This window comes from Trichechus manatus, unplaced genomic scaffold (assembly GCF_000243295.1).
Source record: "Trichechus manatus latirostris isolate Lorelei unplaced genomic scaffold, TriManLat1.0 scaffold00153, whole genome shotgun sequence".
NCBI lineage: Eukaryota > Metazoa > Chordata > Mammalia > Sirenia > Trichechidae > Trichechus > Trichechus manatus.
In genome coordinates this window covers 6,700,397-6,713,453 of record NW_004444089.1, presented here as the reverse complement: position 1 = coordinate 6,713,453, position 13,057 = coordinate 6,700,397, and the positions used below count along the sequence as shown (strand labels likewise).

General features: G+C 50.7%; 1 pseudogene; it reads left to right on the top strand.

Moving 5' to 3' along the window:
• Positions 1–9,002: 9,002 nt before the first annotated feature.
• Positions 9,003–10,647, top strand: LOC101353688 (transcription factor SPT20 homolog; annotated as a pseudogene).
• Positions 10,648–13,057: the final 2,410 nt, after the last annotated feature.

The window sequence follows — 13,057 nt, the reverse complement described above, 5'->3', positions numbered from 1 at the left end:
GGCGCCATCTCGTGAGTTATCCTCCACCCCGGTGTCTGTGGGGTGAGACGCCTGATTGATCACTCACAGATGGCTGGGCACCAGCTTGTGAGGGGACCGCACCCCCGCTGGCCCTGGGGGGCCCTCTCAGCACGTGTGGACTGCGCAGGCTGCCTACCACCATCAGGCACACGGAAAAACGTTTGTGGTCCGCTCCATTACGTCAATTCAAAGGTTACCCTTAGAAAACCTTGGGCAGGATGAAAAGAGAGAAGGAAGGAGAGAGCTGGAGGGAGGGAGGGAGAAAGAAGTGACACCAAAGTTGCCAGTGTCTTAAGACCTAGTATATCTTTTGGAGAGCTTAAAAGTAAGGAAAAAAATCAGTGGAGTCCCTGGGAGGTGCAAACAGTTAATGTGCTCGGCTGGTAACCCAGAGGTGGGTGGTTTGAGTCCACCCAGAGGCACCTCAGAAGAAAGGCCTGGCGATCTACGTCCAAAAAATCAGCCACTGAAAACCCTATGGAGTCCAGTTCTACTTTGATACACGTGGGGTTGCCATGAGTGGGAGTAGACTCAATGGCAACTTTTTTGTTTTTTAATCTCCAAATGTGTTCCTCAAAACCACTGCAGGGAGATGGTCTGAGAGACTCAGAGAACGTAGCTTCGTGTGGATTGAACGTGGCTATGGGCTCTTCCAAGGAGCCCCGGTGGCGCAACAGCTGGTAACCTAAAGGCTGGCGGTTCAAACCCACCCAGGGCTCTGAGGGAGAAAGAACTGGTGATCTGCTCCCAAAAAGATTACAGCCTGGAAAACTCTACAGGGCAGTTCTACCCTGTCACGTGGGCTCGTCATAAGGCAGAACCCACTCGATGGCACCCAACAACAACATGCTCTCTTCCACATTCTTCCCCCAGGATGGTGCCCCTCCTGTGGTACTAGGGGTGGATAGTAATGGATCCCACCAATGGGACCATCAGTGGCTCCTCTGCGAAGAGTGGGTGGGGCATTCCCCATCAGCGTTCTGGTTCCCACGCTTCACTGCCCATATCACCTTGATCTCAAGACCCTCTGAGAGAGCTCATTCCTCACTACCTACAAGGACATGCTCTGGGCTTGCACCACGAAGGGGAATTTCAACTTGGGGGAGCTCACCATGGGTTTGGGTGGGTGGGGCCCCACGTGGCATCCAGGGCAAGTCATTCACTTCCATCTCTCCAACACGTTCCTATTATGAGCCAGCCCCTCTGCTCGACCCTGGGGCACAAAACAAAAGAGCCAACTCCTGCCTCCCCCATGCTCATGGTCTCTTGTGGGAGAGCATCAGGTGAATGGAGGGCTAGCCTTCATCATAGTAAGGGCTATGACCGAGAAAATCTGGAGACACTCTGGGAACACTGGGGAAGTTCAGCCAATGAAACAGGGGAATCCAGGCAGGCTTCCTGGAGAACGTGTCCCCTGGGTGAGGTCTGAGGATGAGTAGAAATTAGCTAAGAGGAAGAGGAGGAAGAAGGCATTCCAACCCACAAACACAGTTTGTGAAAATCCACCCGTAGAGAACACGGAGGAGCTCAGAGTCGTAAGCTGGAGGCTGTAAGTCAGCACTAGTGAGGCCAGGGAACAGCCCAGGGAGCTGGACCCCCTGGACCCTCAGCGGCCAGAGGCTTGGGGATGACAGGCCGTCTCCTGCTGCACATGCTCAGAATATGTTAAAAACAAAAACCCAGTTGTCGAATTGACTTTGTCTTGTGGCGACCCCATGCCTGCAGAGTAGAAAGAACTGTGCTCCGTAGGGCTTCCAGTGGCTGATTTTTTGGAAGCAGATCACCAGGCCTTCCTTTCAAGGCACCTCTGGGTGGACTGGAACTCCAGCCTTTCAGCTAGCAGCTGAGTGTGTTAGCTTTGCACCTCCCAGGGACTCCACTGTAAGTGTCCCACCCCACCCCCTGGAAATGCCTACCTCTGGACATCCAGCATAGTGGTTAAGAGTTCAGCTGGAAACCAAAAGGTGGGCAGGATGAATCCACCAGGTGCTCCTTGGAAACCTTATGGGGCAGTTGTGCTCTGTCCTATAGGGTCTCTAGGAGTTGGAATCGACTCGACAGCAACGTTTTTTGTTTTAGTTTTTGTTTTTTTTGTGTGAGGCAAAGAGCCTAACTTGTTAGAGCGTGGCACCCCAGATGCCATCTATCTGATAGTTCTGATTAAGGTCATTCTACACATGTATTAGGAGACCGAGGCTCAGGCAGGGTAAGGCACTCACTCAAGTTCACGTGGCTAGAACAGGGCAGAACTGGTATTAACACTTCTCCCCACCAGCCTCCGCCTCCACCTGATTACAAATCAATCGCCATTGAGCTGACGCTGACTCACGGCAACACCCTGTGCGTCAGAGTGGAACTGCTGCATAGGGCCTTCCATGGCTGTGACCTCTTGGAAGCAGATAACCAGGCCTTTCTTCTGAGGTGCCTCTGGGTGGACTCAAATCTCCAACATTTCAGTTAGCAGCCAGGCGCGTTAACCGTTTGTGCCACCCAGGGCCTCCTGGAAGGTGTTGGGTGGATGTAACATGAAACAACCCCAGATGCCCGGCTCCCAGGACAGGCTGAGTGGGGAGAGGAGCCGAGTGGACAGCTCTTGGGGAGAATCGAGACTCCAGGTACTGACTGGAATAGCAGGGATCCCAAATGGCTCCTTTGCGGGATGGCTGAGGGGAGCCTCCCCGTGTAGACAAAGAAACTGGCCAGATGTTAACCCTTTTTGATAATGATTAGAATCTCCTGCTCACAGAGAAAAATCTCATTCTTCCCTCCTATGTTGCTTCATTTTGCTCTGGAAAGAGAGAGAGAAACCCAGTGACCCTGAAAATAGCTCTCTCTGTCCGTCTTCCCAGACAAACCCACACTGTCACCTTTCCCTACAGCAGGGTGATAATTAGCGTTTCCTCACAGGAGGGTTCCTTATTCCCTCAGAATCACCTACTAATTCGCTGCAGTCTTCTGATGAAGTAGCGAACCTATCCACGCCACCGCATCGCTCGGAATGTGAAGCACCTTTCAGTGTTAGCAGGTAAATCGAGGCCCAAACCCTCCCAGATATTTCCAGTTTCCTCTCCTGATGTGGTGCCCTCGTCCCCAGCATCGTAGGTTTCATTTTTAATGACCGAACTAAGTCCTCTGCTTGCTTGCTAAGTGAACCATCTTTTGCCTCAGAAATACCTTCTATTGTTTCCACTAACTTTACAGAGGAAGGTCACTGTTTACGTTGGTTTCTGAAATTGAAAAGCTAGGAAATTTCCTGTCTGGGGTGGAAGGGAGGCCTCGGATAGCTGGCACTGGCTTACAGGACTTCACCTGCCTCTTGGTTTTCTGGGTTTCCCTGAAATGCCCACGGCTTGGTGTGCTTCTCTGCAGGAATGTTGTTGACGGGCATGTGCCTTTTGATCCAGCTGCCTCTCGGGGGCCCCCCTCACTATGGGGCCTTCCTCTGACGACACGTTTGCTCCAACAGTTGGATGCACATAGGCCCCGGGCAGGCCTGAGCGGCGGGAGGAGGGAAGCAGATATCACCAGGTAGCCTGAGTCCCCACAATGCCCGGAGATGCAGTTATGAAAGCGGGGACAGGAGATGACAAAGGGTTGGAGAGAAGGTGGAGAAACTGGGACCCTCGTCCACTGCTGATAAAAACCATACCAAACCCCTTGCCGCTGAGTCGATTCCGACTCATAGCGATCCTATAGGACGGAGTAGAACTGCCCCATAGAGTTCCAAGTAGCGCCTGGCGGATTTGAACTGCCGACCCTTTGGTTAGCAGCCGTGGCACTTAATCACTGCATCACCAGGGTTTCCACCCATTGCTGATAGGAACACAAAATGGTGCAGCTGCTGTGGAAAACCATTTGGCAGTTCCTCAAAAAGTTGAACGTAGAATTATATATGCCAGCAATTCCACTCCAAGGTGTGTACCCAAAAGACTTGAAAGCAGAGACTCCAACTTCTATAGACAGGTGTACACCAGTGTTCACTGCAGCATAATTCACAGCAGCCAAAAGGTGAAAACAACCCAAGTGTCCATCAACAGATGAATGGATTAACAAAACGTGGTACATGCATACAACGGACTATTACTCAGCCATGACGAGAAGTGAAGTCCTGGAACACGGTACAACGTGGATGAACCTTGATAACGTGATGTTGAGTGAAATAAGTCAGATAAACAAAAGGACAAAAATTGTACGATCCCACTTACATGAACTATCTGGAATAGGCCAGTACATAGAGACCAGAGTTTATCGGTGGTTACCAGTGGCTGGAGGGGAGGGGAGGGGAAGTTGTTCCTTCAGGACACGGAGTTTCTGTTTGGGGGGATGAAAGTTTTTGGAAATGGATAGTGGTGATAGTTGCCAGCCTGGTCAATGTGACTGACATCACCGATTTTGACACTTAAGATGGGTTGAAACAGCAATTTTTTTGTAATGTGTGTTTTACCACAATAAAAAAAGTGGGGAGAGCAGAGCCCCATGGGCCATGTTGATCTCACTGGGGGGACGTCTGTTCACAGGGGAGCAGGGATGCTGGTGCCAGCTGCCCAGAGCTCCCGGTCCCCCGCGTCCTAAACCAGAGCAGTTAGCCAGCCCCCAGGCCTTGCTGTAGCAGAGGTGCCCTCAGACCTAAGTGACCACTCCCCTTATACACACTATAAGAAGGTCCAATTCCTCTGTGACCCAGCCTGTTGGTATGGTTTATTCTGAGTAAAGGAGTTTTCTAGGTGAGAGAGAGGCCAGTCTCACGGGAACAAGACAGGCTTCCTATTACAGGCTTCCAAACATACACACACGTGTGAACAGATACATGCACACATGCACACATGTAAGTGCACACACAGAGACACATGAACACACATGCACACCTGCGCACACACGCACACATGTACACACATGTACACACATGCACACCTGCACACACGCACACCTGTACACACATGCACACCTGCACACACATGCATGTGCACCTACATGTACACACTCACATGCACAGACATGTGCACACATGCACACACGTGGACACACATGCAGCTACGTGCACACACATGTGCACACATGCACACACTCACATGCAGACAAGTGCACACACAGTCGTGCACACATGCACACACGTGGACACACATGCAGACGTGCACATGTGCAGGGCACACATGCACACATGTGCGGACAAGTGCACTCACATGCAGACATGCACACACATGCAGACACGTGCACACATGCGCACACTCACGCACACGTGCCCACGCATGCACAGACACATGCACACTTACATGCACACACACAGAATGACTAGACAGAGCACCATGGAAATGAACACTGGTGCCATCCCAGTGCCCAGCTCCTCTCCTCTGTGTTGCAGCAGAAACAGCCTCCTAACCCAGCAGCCTGGCCGTGCGGCCCCCAGTCTTTCATCTGCTCCCCTCCGAGGCACGTCGGCTGCCCGAGCACCCTGCGGTGTGTCGTCCATAAAAGCTCAATGTCTTGCTTCTCCTTAATGGGGTCCTAAATCCGACCTGGCCTCTGGGCAAACTCTGGCCTCAGCCTCCACCTCTTCAAGTCTGCAGATTTGGGAATAATTTCCAAGAAGTTTAAGGTTCACGAGAGAGACTGTGCCCCTCTAGGGCAACAGATGACGTTTCTGGGAGGTCCAGGCCTCTGCTGATGGGTAGGCTGGTCTTAAGTGCATCCTGGGGAATGTCTCAAATACAGCAACTCATGGTCAACCCTGGGTGAGGCGAGGGACCCATGACTTGGAGATGGAGCTTTGCCGTTCTAAAGTCCGAGGCATGAATATTTCTCTTTAAGAGCGCAGACCTGGCACCACCACTGCTACCGTGCAGCTCTGAGTTACCAAGCTCGTTTCTCTGCCACAACAGCAGGACAAGGGGCGCCATTGCTGGGGTCTCAGTGGCATCACTGTCGAGTTATCCTGAACGTGTGTGTGCATGTGTGTCTGTGCATGCATGTTTGTGTGTGCACCTGTGTGTGTGCATGTATGAGTGTGCAGTGTGCGTGTGTGTGCGTGTTTACATGTGAATTATGCATGTGTGTGCATGCATACGTGTGTTTTCGTGTGTGCCTATGCATGTTTGTGTGCATCTGTGCATGCATACATGCATATGCATTTGCACACTTGTGCAAGCGTGCATGTGTATATGCATGTGCTTTCGTGTGCATTCATGCACGTTTTCGTGTGTGTACATGTGCATGTATGAGCATGCACGTGTGTGTGTGCAGCAGTGGTGATAGAAAACATGAGCCGGCATTCCTCAGAGGATGAAGCTCCCTGCTGTAGGCACCTTAAGTGTCCTAAGTGTTGGCCATTTTATTATCCCCCATGAAGATGACCCTCCCCACATCAGTGTCAGTCTTAATAGTTGGCTAGAACTCGGGGCCTCATCCTTGCACACAGCGGGGCTCCCAGAGCTCCGTTTACTCCCCTACATTGTCCTCCACTTCGTCGTCTGACACATGCATGGGTGACAGCTGCAGTAACTTTAGATTTGAGGACCCAGCCTCAGAACTCTCGCCGTAAATGAGGAAGGCACCGTCTGGCACTTGGAAAATGAGATGCTCCTTCCTCCACTGCCAGTTCCGACATGTTCTGTTCCGGGGGGGCTGTTTCCAGTCTCCTCGTCACCCCACCCAGATGTGGACGCTCTTCTGAGATATCCATGTGACAGGCGGTTATCAGCATCTGAAAAATGTTTGCGTGAGATCACCAGACCATTATCTTTCTTCCAGTCAGCCCGTGGCCCTTGGTATTGACTTTCTTTCTTCCTGCCGGTTTGGCTGACACTAGAATGCCTGTTGGGAGCCTGCAATGCCCCTCCCCTGGCAACATGGAGACCCCGGGGGAGGAAGGGGAGAGGAAGGGTCCTGGTAAGGAAGGGGCCACATTGCTAAGTGTAAAAACCAGAAAGACCAAGCCAGCTGCTGTCGAGTCTTCTCCGACTCCTGGCGACCCCACCGTGCGTGTCAGAGGAGAACTGTGCTCCTCAGGGTTTTCAGTGGCTGATTTGTCAGAAGTAGATCACCAGGCCTTTCTTCTGAGGTGCCTCTGGGTGAACTTGAACCGCTCAACTTTTGTTTAGGAGCCAAGATCTTCACCGGTTGCATTTCCCCGGCGTAAGCAGGGTCTCATGTGGTGCAACAGCTGAAAACCTCTGAGGCCAAGAGTCTGTAAGCTCCCCTACTCCTGAGAAGACATATCTTTTCCTCCATTTGGTTTCAGCCACACCTGAAAGTCAAATATAAACTAGGGCTTCAAGGAAGACACCTCTGAAGCTGAGGTGGAGGGTTACCTCACGGATGGCAGTGACCTCAGTCTGTGCTGTGGTCTTCCAGCCAGCTAACCACTAAGCAGAGGTGTCTTCATGGACATTAGGCAGCTTGTCATCAGCGTTCTCTGGGGAACCCCAAGCTGAGACCACCAGTCACCAACAAGGTCGCGTTAGAGGCACCTCAGAGCTCTGACACCACCTGGGACATGTTCACATCCTCACACAGGCTTGGGGGTCTACCCGTGTGAGCTTCCTGCCGAGAACCCATAAAACCCATTGTTGTTGAGTCGATTCCGACTCATAGTGACCCCCTGCGACAGAGCATAACTACCTCACAGGGTTTCCAAGACTGTAAATCTGTACAGAAGCCGATTGCCGCATCCTTCACCCATGGGGCAGCTGGTGGGTTTTTACCACTGACCTTTTGGTTAGCAGCAAGTGCTTGACCACCGCCCACCAGGGATGGGAGGTACCAAGTCTCGAATGGTAGGAAGCAAGGCTGGGAGGCCAAGAGGACATCATGGGGCCACATCAAAGGACGAAGGAGCACGAAAGGGCTGTAGACGGGGTGACACGTTCAGATTTGTGTTTTAAAATGATGGTTCTGTTGAGAGTGGAGATAAGCATGGAAGTTGGAAAACCAGGTGGGATGATAATTTAGGAAGAGATCATGAGGGCCTGAAAAAGCAGTGAAAATAGGGATGAAGGAGCCCTAGTGATGCTTGGCTGCTAAGTGAAAGGTTAGCAGTTAGAACTTGCCCAGCGGCTCCGCAGGAGAAAGAGCTGGTGATCTGCTCCCATAAAGATGACACCCTAGAAAACCCCATAGGGGCAGTTCTACTCTGTCACATGGGGTCGCTATGAGTCAGAATTGACTGGATGGTGCCCAACACCAACGACAATAGGGATGGGGAGGAGGAAATGCCCTAAGGAGATATTTAGGAGACCAGATCAGCAGAGCTTGTTTCTTTCACTTGGGTGACTGGTGCATGTGGGCTAGCTAACCAAGGAGAGGAGAGGAGAAGCTTGTGGGGGCGGGCCATGGGTCTGGTGTGCTGAGTTTAGTGGCAGGGGGACATCTGGGAGGAGACAACCAGCAGGAGCAAGTCTGGGCTGGAGACGAGGACAGTGGGAGCTGAAGCCTTAGCAAAGAGCAGCTTTCCCAAGGAGAAGAGAGCCGGGGAAGGAGCCCTGAGGGAGGTCAGGACGGCTTAGGGAAGCAGGGACCAAGAATCGGAAGAGGCAGTTTCGTGGAGGGAGTGCAAGGAGGTCGAGAGAAGAAGTATCAGGTGCGCTAGGTTTGGCTTCTGAGCACCTGCTGAGAGCAAGTTCAGAGACACCACCGAGCACTGAGTGGAGGGTGAACATGCAGTGAGCACGTGGAGACAGAACATGGTCCAGCGCCCGTTCAAGGATGCTCTCTTCAGGAGTAGATTGGAACACAGCATGGTGATTTCTCAAAAAGTTAAACATAGAATTACCATGTTGTTGTCATTCAGTACCATCCAGTTGATTCCGACTCCTAGCGACCCTAGAGGACAGAGTAGAACTGCCCCATAGGGTTTCCAAGAAGCGGCTGCCGGATTCGAGCTGCAGATCTTTTGGTTAGCAGCAGAGCTCTTAATCACATGATTTTCACCCCACTTCATCAACGGACACAAATTTTCTCTTCTTTTTGGACTCCTGTTTCGTACCACAATGCAACAAGCTTTGGACCGTGCAGAATATGTTGTGGAAAGTGCCCAGCAAAGACCTCCGAAAAGGAAATCCTTATCTAGTGGAAGAAAATCTCTGTGATTTGTATGTTGAAGAATGTGAAAAAGAGCCCAAGGTTAAGCTGAAAGTAAGAGGAAACGTGAACTTGTTAGAGAAGCATGTTACGCCGGAGACATTCTAGCAGTCAACTTGAGGAGCCCTGGTGGCCCAGCGGTTAAGTGCTCTGCTGCGAACCAAAAAGTTGGCAGTTCAAATCCACCTGCTGCTCCTTGGAAACCGTATGGGGCGGTTCTACTCTGTCCTATAGGGTCTCTATGAGTTGGAATCCACTCTTCAGCAACGGGGTTTAGTGGTTGACCTATACCCAGAAAATGAGGCGTATTCTCTGATGCTCAGGGGAAAAAATGGATCAGATTCTGAGACCATTTGATTGCCTTTGAAGAAGGGGAATTGCTTGAATGCTGGGTGCAGAATTACTTCCTATTTCCGTTGATCCCCGGAAAAATCTCAGGTCACTGTCTTTTGTTGTGGGCGTGGCATAGCAGAAATCCATGACTACAGGCAGCTGGGTGATCGGAAACCCCCTGGGTACCAAAGTAGGCCTATTCTTTTACATCCAGCGATGCAGACTTTAATCTGTGATGTACATCCAGTAGCAAGCGATAACTCTAAATGGGCCCAGGAAGACCAACTTTTGCTGGAGAGCCCGCTGATCTCAGCCGCAGCTGGGCTGCTGTGTGACCGTCTGTGGCTGCAGCAAACAGAGGCCTTGGAGCAGCAGCAGATGAGATGGACACTCGCCCAGTGAAACGGGGCTTCAAGAGGTGTTCCGGGTCCTCTGACTCAGCAGCAGGACCGGTCTCGTTGTCCACCTCCTCCGCGGCTAAAATTACTCGATTTCTTATAAAAAAGGAAAGAAAGAACAGCAGGTCAGCATTACGACCTCAAAATCTCTACAGCGGGAAACTGTGTAGCTATGGGAAACGGGATCCCTGTAACTTGGCCACACCTCCTGATGTGGACGTGGAGAAATACGCCCAAGTGGACGTGCCTGGTCGGATCTGACGGCTCACAACCCACCGTGCGCCCGGCCCACGCAGCACAAGATGATTACGTGTGTGAGTGGGAAGCCGTGAAGCAATCAGTCTCAGAAGCCTCGGTGTCTCCACCCCACTCCGCCACAGCTGATGGTTCAAACTGGCTCACTACTGGATCAGAGACTCGTGCTCAAAGGGCAGCCGATCTGTACCAGCAGTTGGTCCAGAAGGAAGCCGAACATCCAGTCAAGATGTCACTCAGCACCAGTGGCTCAGCCAGTCTGAGCACCCTCCAGGGAAGACACGGAGCAGCATGAGGCCGCCTCAGTCAGTCTGCAGTGTTGGGAAGGGAGTGAAGCATCAAACGTCCCTCAAGCTGAGGAGAACGTTCCTGAGGTAACTATTCTACTCCACAGCAAACAAGCAGCTTTCTCAAATCTCTAACTCCTCCTCCTGCTTCTAAGCCACCAGGTCTGTCCCGGAGTTCATCTGTGGATCTTGGTCAAGTCGGCCTGCTTCCTCCAGCTGCCTTGGCACCTGCGAGCTCATCACAAAGAACTACAAGTCCTGGCAAACTCTGCTGGACTTGACTCCTCACTGTAGTGGCTCAGTCTGTGGAGCCAGGCATTGAGAGAGTCAAACCCCACGCTGGGCTGTAACGCTGGTACCGTCACTCCTGCAGGAATCAATCCGAGCGGCCTTCTTCCCTCAGGAGGTCTGCTGCCAAATGCACTGCCAGGTGCACGGCCGGCTTCTCAAGCAGGTGCTCCACGTGGTTTAGAAAATACTTCCAGTCTCAAGCCCTTAAATCTACCGCAGCTTGCCAGTGGCTCGCTCATTTTTAATTCTGCAGCAGCTCTCAGTTTCCTCCAGAACAACAGCCTCAGCAGCGCACAGCTTCTAGCCCTCAACAACCGGGGGAACAGGGAGGAGAACAAGGCTCCAACTGCCGAGAGCAGGCCTGACCCACTCAGCAGGGGTTGTTGGCCTTGTCAGACGGGGGTTCATGCAGTCCCAGGCGCTGAACCTGCGATTCTCGCAGCACCAAATGGTTGTGGCGGCCGCAGCAGTGCAAACAGCTCAGCTACGTGGTCCTCGGCGTACAGGCAGCCACCGCTCCAAAATTCTGAGTCTTGCGTTGTTTATTTTTCCCTCGTCTTTGGAAAGACAAGGGCACTGAATCAAACAGATTCTGAGTTTTTACTTCATTTTTGTTTTGTTTTTTAAGGTGTCAGTATTTTACACTGCAAAGATGTCACTTTGAGGACGAAGGTGCGCCTGACTCAAGGCATGGTGTTTTCAGTCACCTCGTATGCATGCGAAAGCTGGACAATGAATAAGGAAGATCAAAGAAGAATTGACGCTTTTGAATTGTGGCATTGGTGAAGAATATTGACTATACCATGGACTACCAGAAGAACGAACAAATCTGTCTTGGAAGAAGTACAGCCAGAATGCTCCTGAGAAGCGAGGGTGGCGAGACTTTGCCTCATGTACTCTGGATGTGTTATCAGGAGGGACCAGTCCCTGGAGAAGGACGTCATGCTTGGTAAGGTATAAAGTCAGTGAAAAAGAGGAAGACCCTCAAGGAGATGGACTGACACGGAGACTGCAGTGATAGAGTCAGCATAGCAAGGATGGTGCGGACGGCGCAGGACCGGGCAGTGTTTCGTTCTGTCGTTCGTGGGGTTTCTGTGAGTCAAAACCAACTTGACGGCACCTAACAGCGAACAATATTTTACAGTGCTAGATGTAGAAACTTCATACAGAAGCACAACCCTATGATTTTGAAATGAAAACAGGAAAATTATTTAACGGGGGGAAAAAAAGGAAAGCAGGGTCTCAGACAGACATTTGTACACCAGTGTCTATTGTAACATCATGAGCAATGGCCAAGAGGTGGAAACAACCCAAAGTCCCTCAGCAGATGAGTGGACCAACAAAACGTGATCCGTACATGTGATGAAATATGACTCCGCCATAAAGAGAAACGAGAACAGCATGATGAGCATAGTCAATGTCACGGGCTTCACATGTGTGTGTGAGTGGGTTTGTTTTTTTTTTTTTTTCAGTTTTAACAAAGAGAAATTTATTCTCTCACAGTCCAGGAGGCTAGAAGTCTAAATTCGGTGTGCGAGCTCCAGGGGAAGGCTTTCTGACTTCACATGGGAAGATGGTTAAAGTGGCAAATGCTTTGTAACTGATATAATCATCACTATAAAAAGTGTATTTAAAAAGAAGAAGGAAGAAAGGAAGTTCTGATCTATGCCACTACGTGAATGAACCTTGAAAACATGCTGAGTGAATAAGTCAGACACAATAAGACAAACATGGTCTGATCCCACTTATGTGAAATATCTAGAATAGGCAAGTGCATAGAGACAGAAAGCAGATTACGGTTAGCAGGCCCGGGAGGGAGGGAGAAAAGAGGAGTTAATGATCACGAAGTAGTGTTTGTTTGGATTTGCAAGAAACGTTTGCAAACTGGGATGATGGTTACAAAATGTTAAGAATGTAATTAATGCCACTGATTTATACACTAAAAAATGGTTCAATTGCAAATTTCATGTTATATATATTTGAAAAGAAGCCCTGGTGGCACAGCGGTTAAGCGCCCTGCTGCTAACTGAAAGGTTGGTGGTTCGAACCCACCACCTGTTCCATGGGAGAAAGCTGTGGCAGTCTGCTTCCGTAAAGATTACAGCCTTGAAAACCCTATGGGGCGGTTGTACTATGTCGTATAGGGTCACTATGAGTCGGAATCAACTTGATGACAGTGGGATTTATACATTAAAAAAAGGAGGAAGAGGAGGAGTGATGCAGGATGTTAAGTCTCCAACAAAGGTTTCGATGTTAAAAGATGGATTAGCTTGCACCTTGTTTACAGGCTGAGAAGAAACCACCACGAGAAAAGGCTGAGAAGTGTAAGACCACCTAGAAGACAACTCCACCTGTGGATCTCACGTCGTTGGTGTTGGGTGCCATCGAGTTGATTTCAAC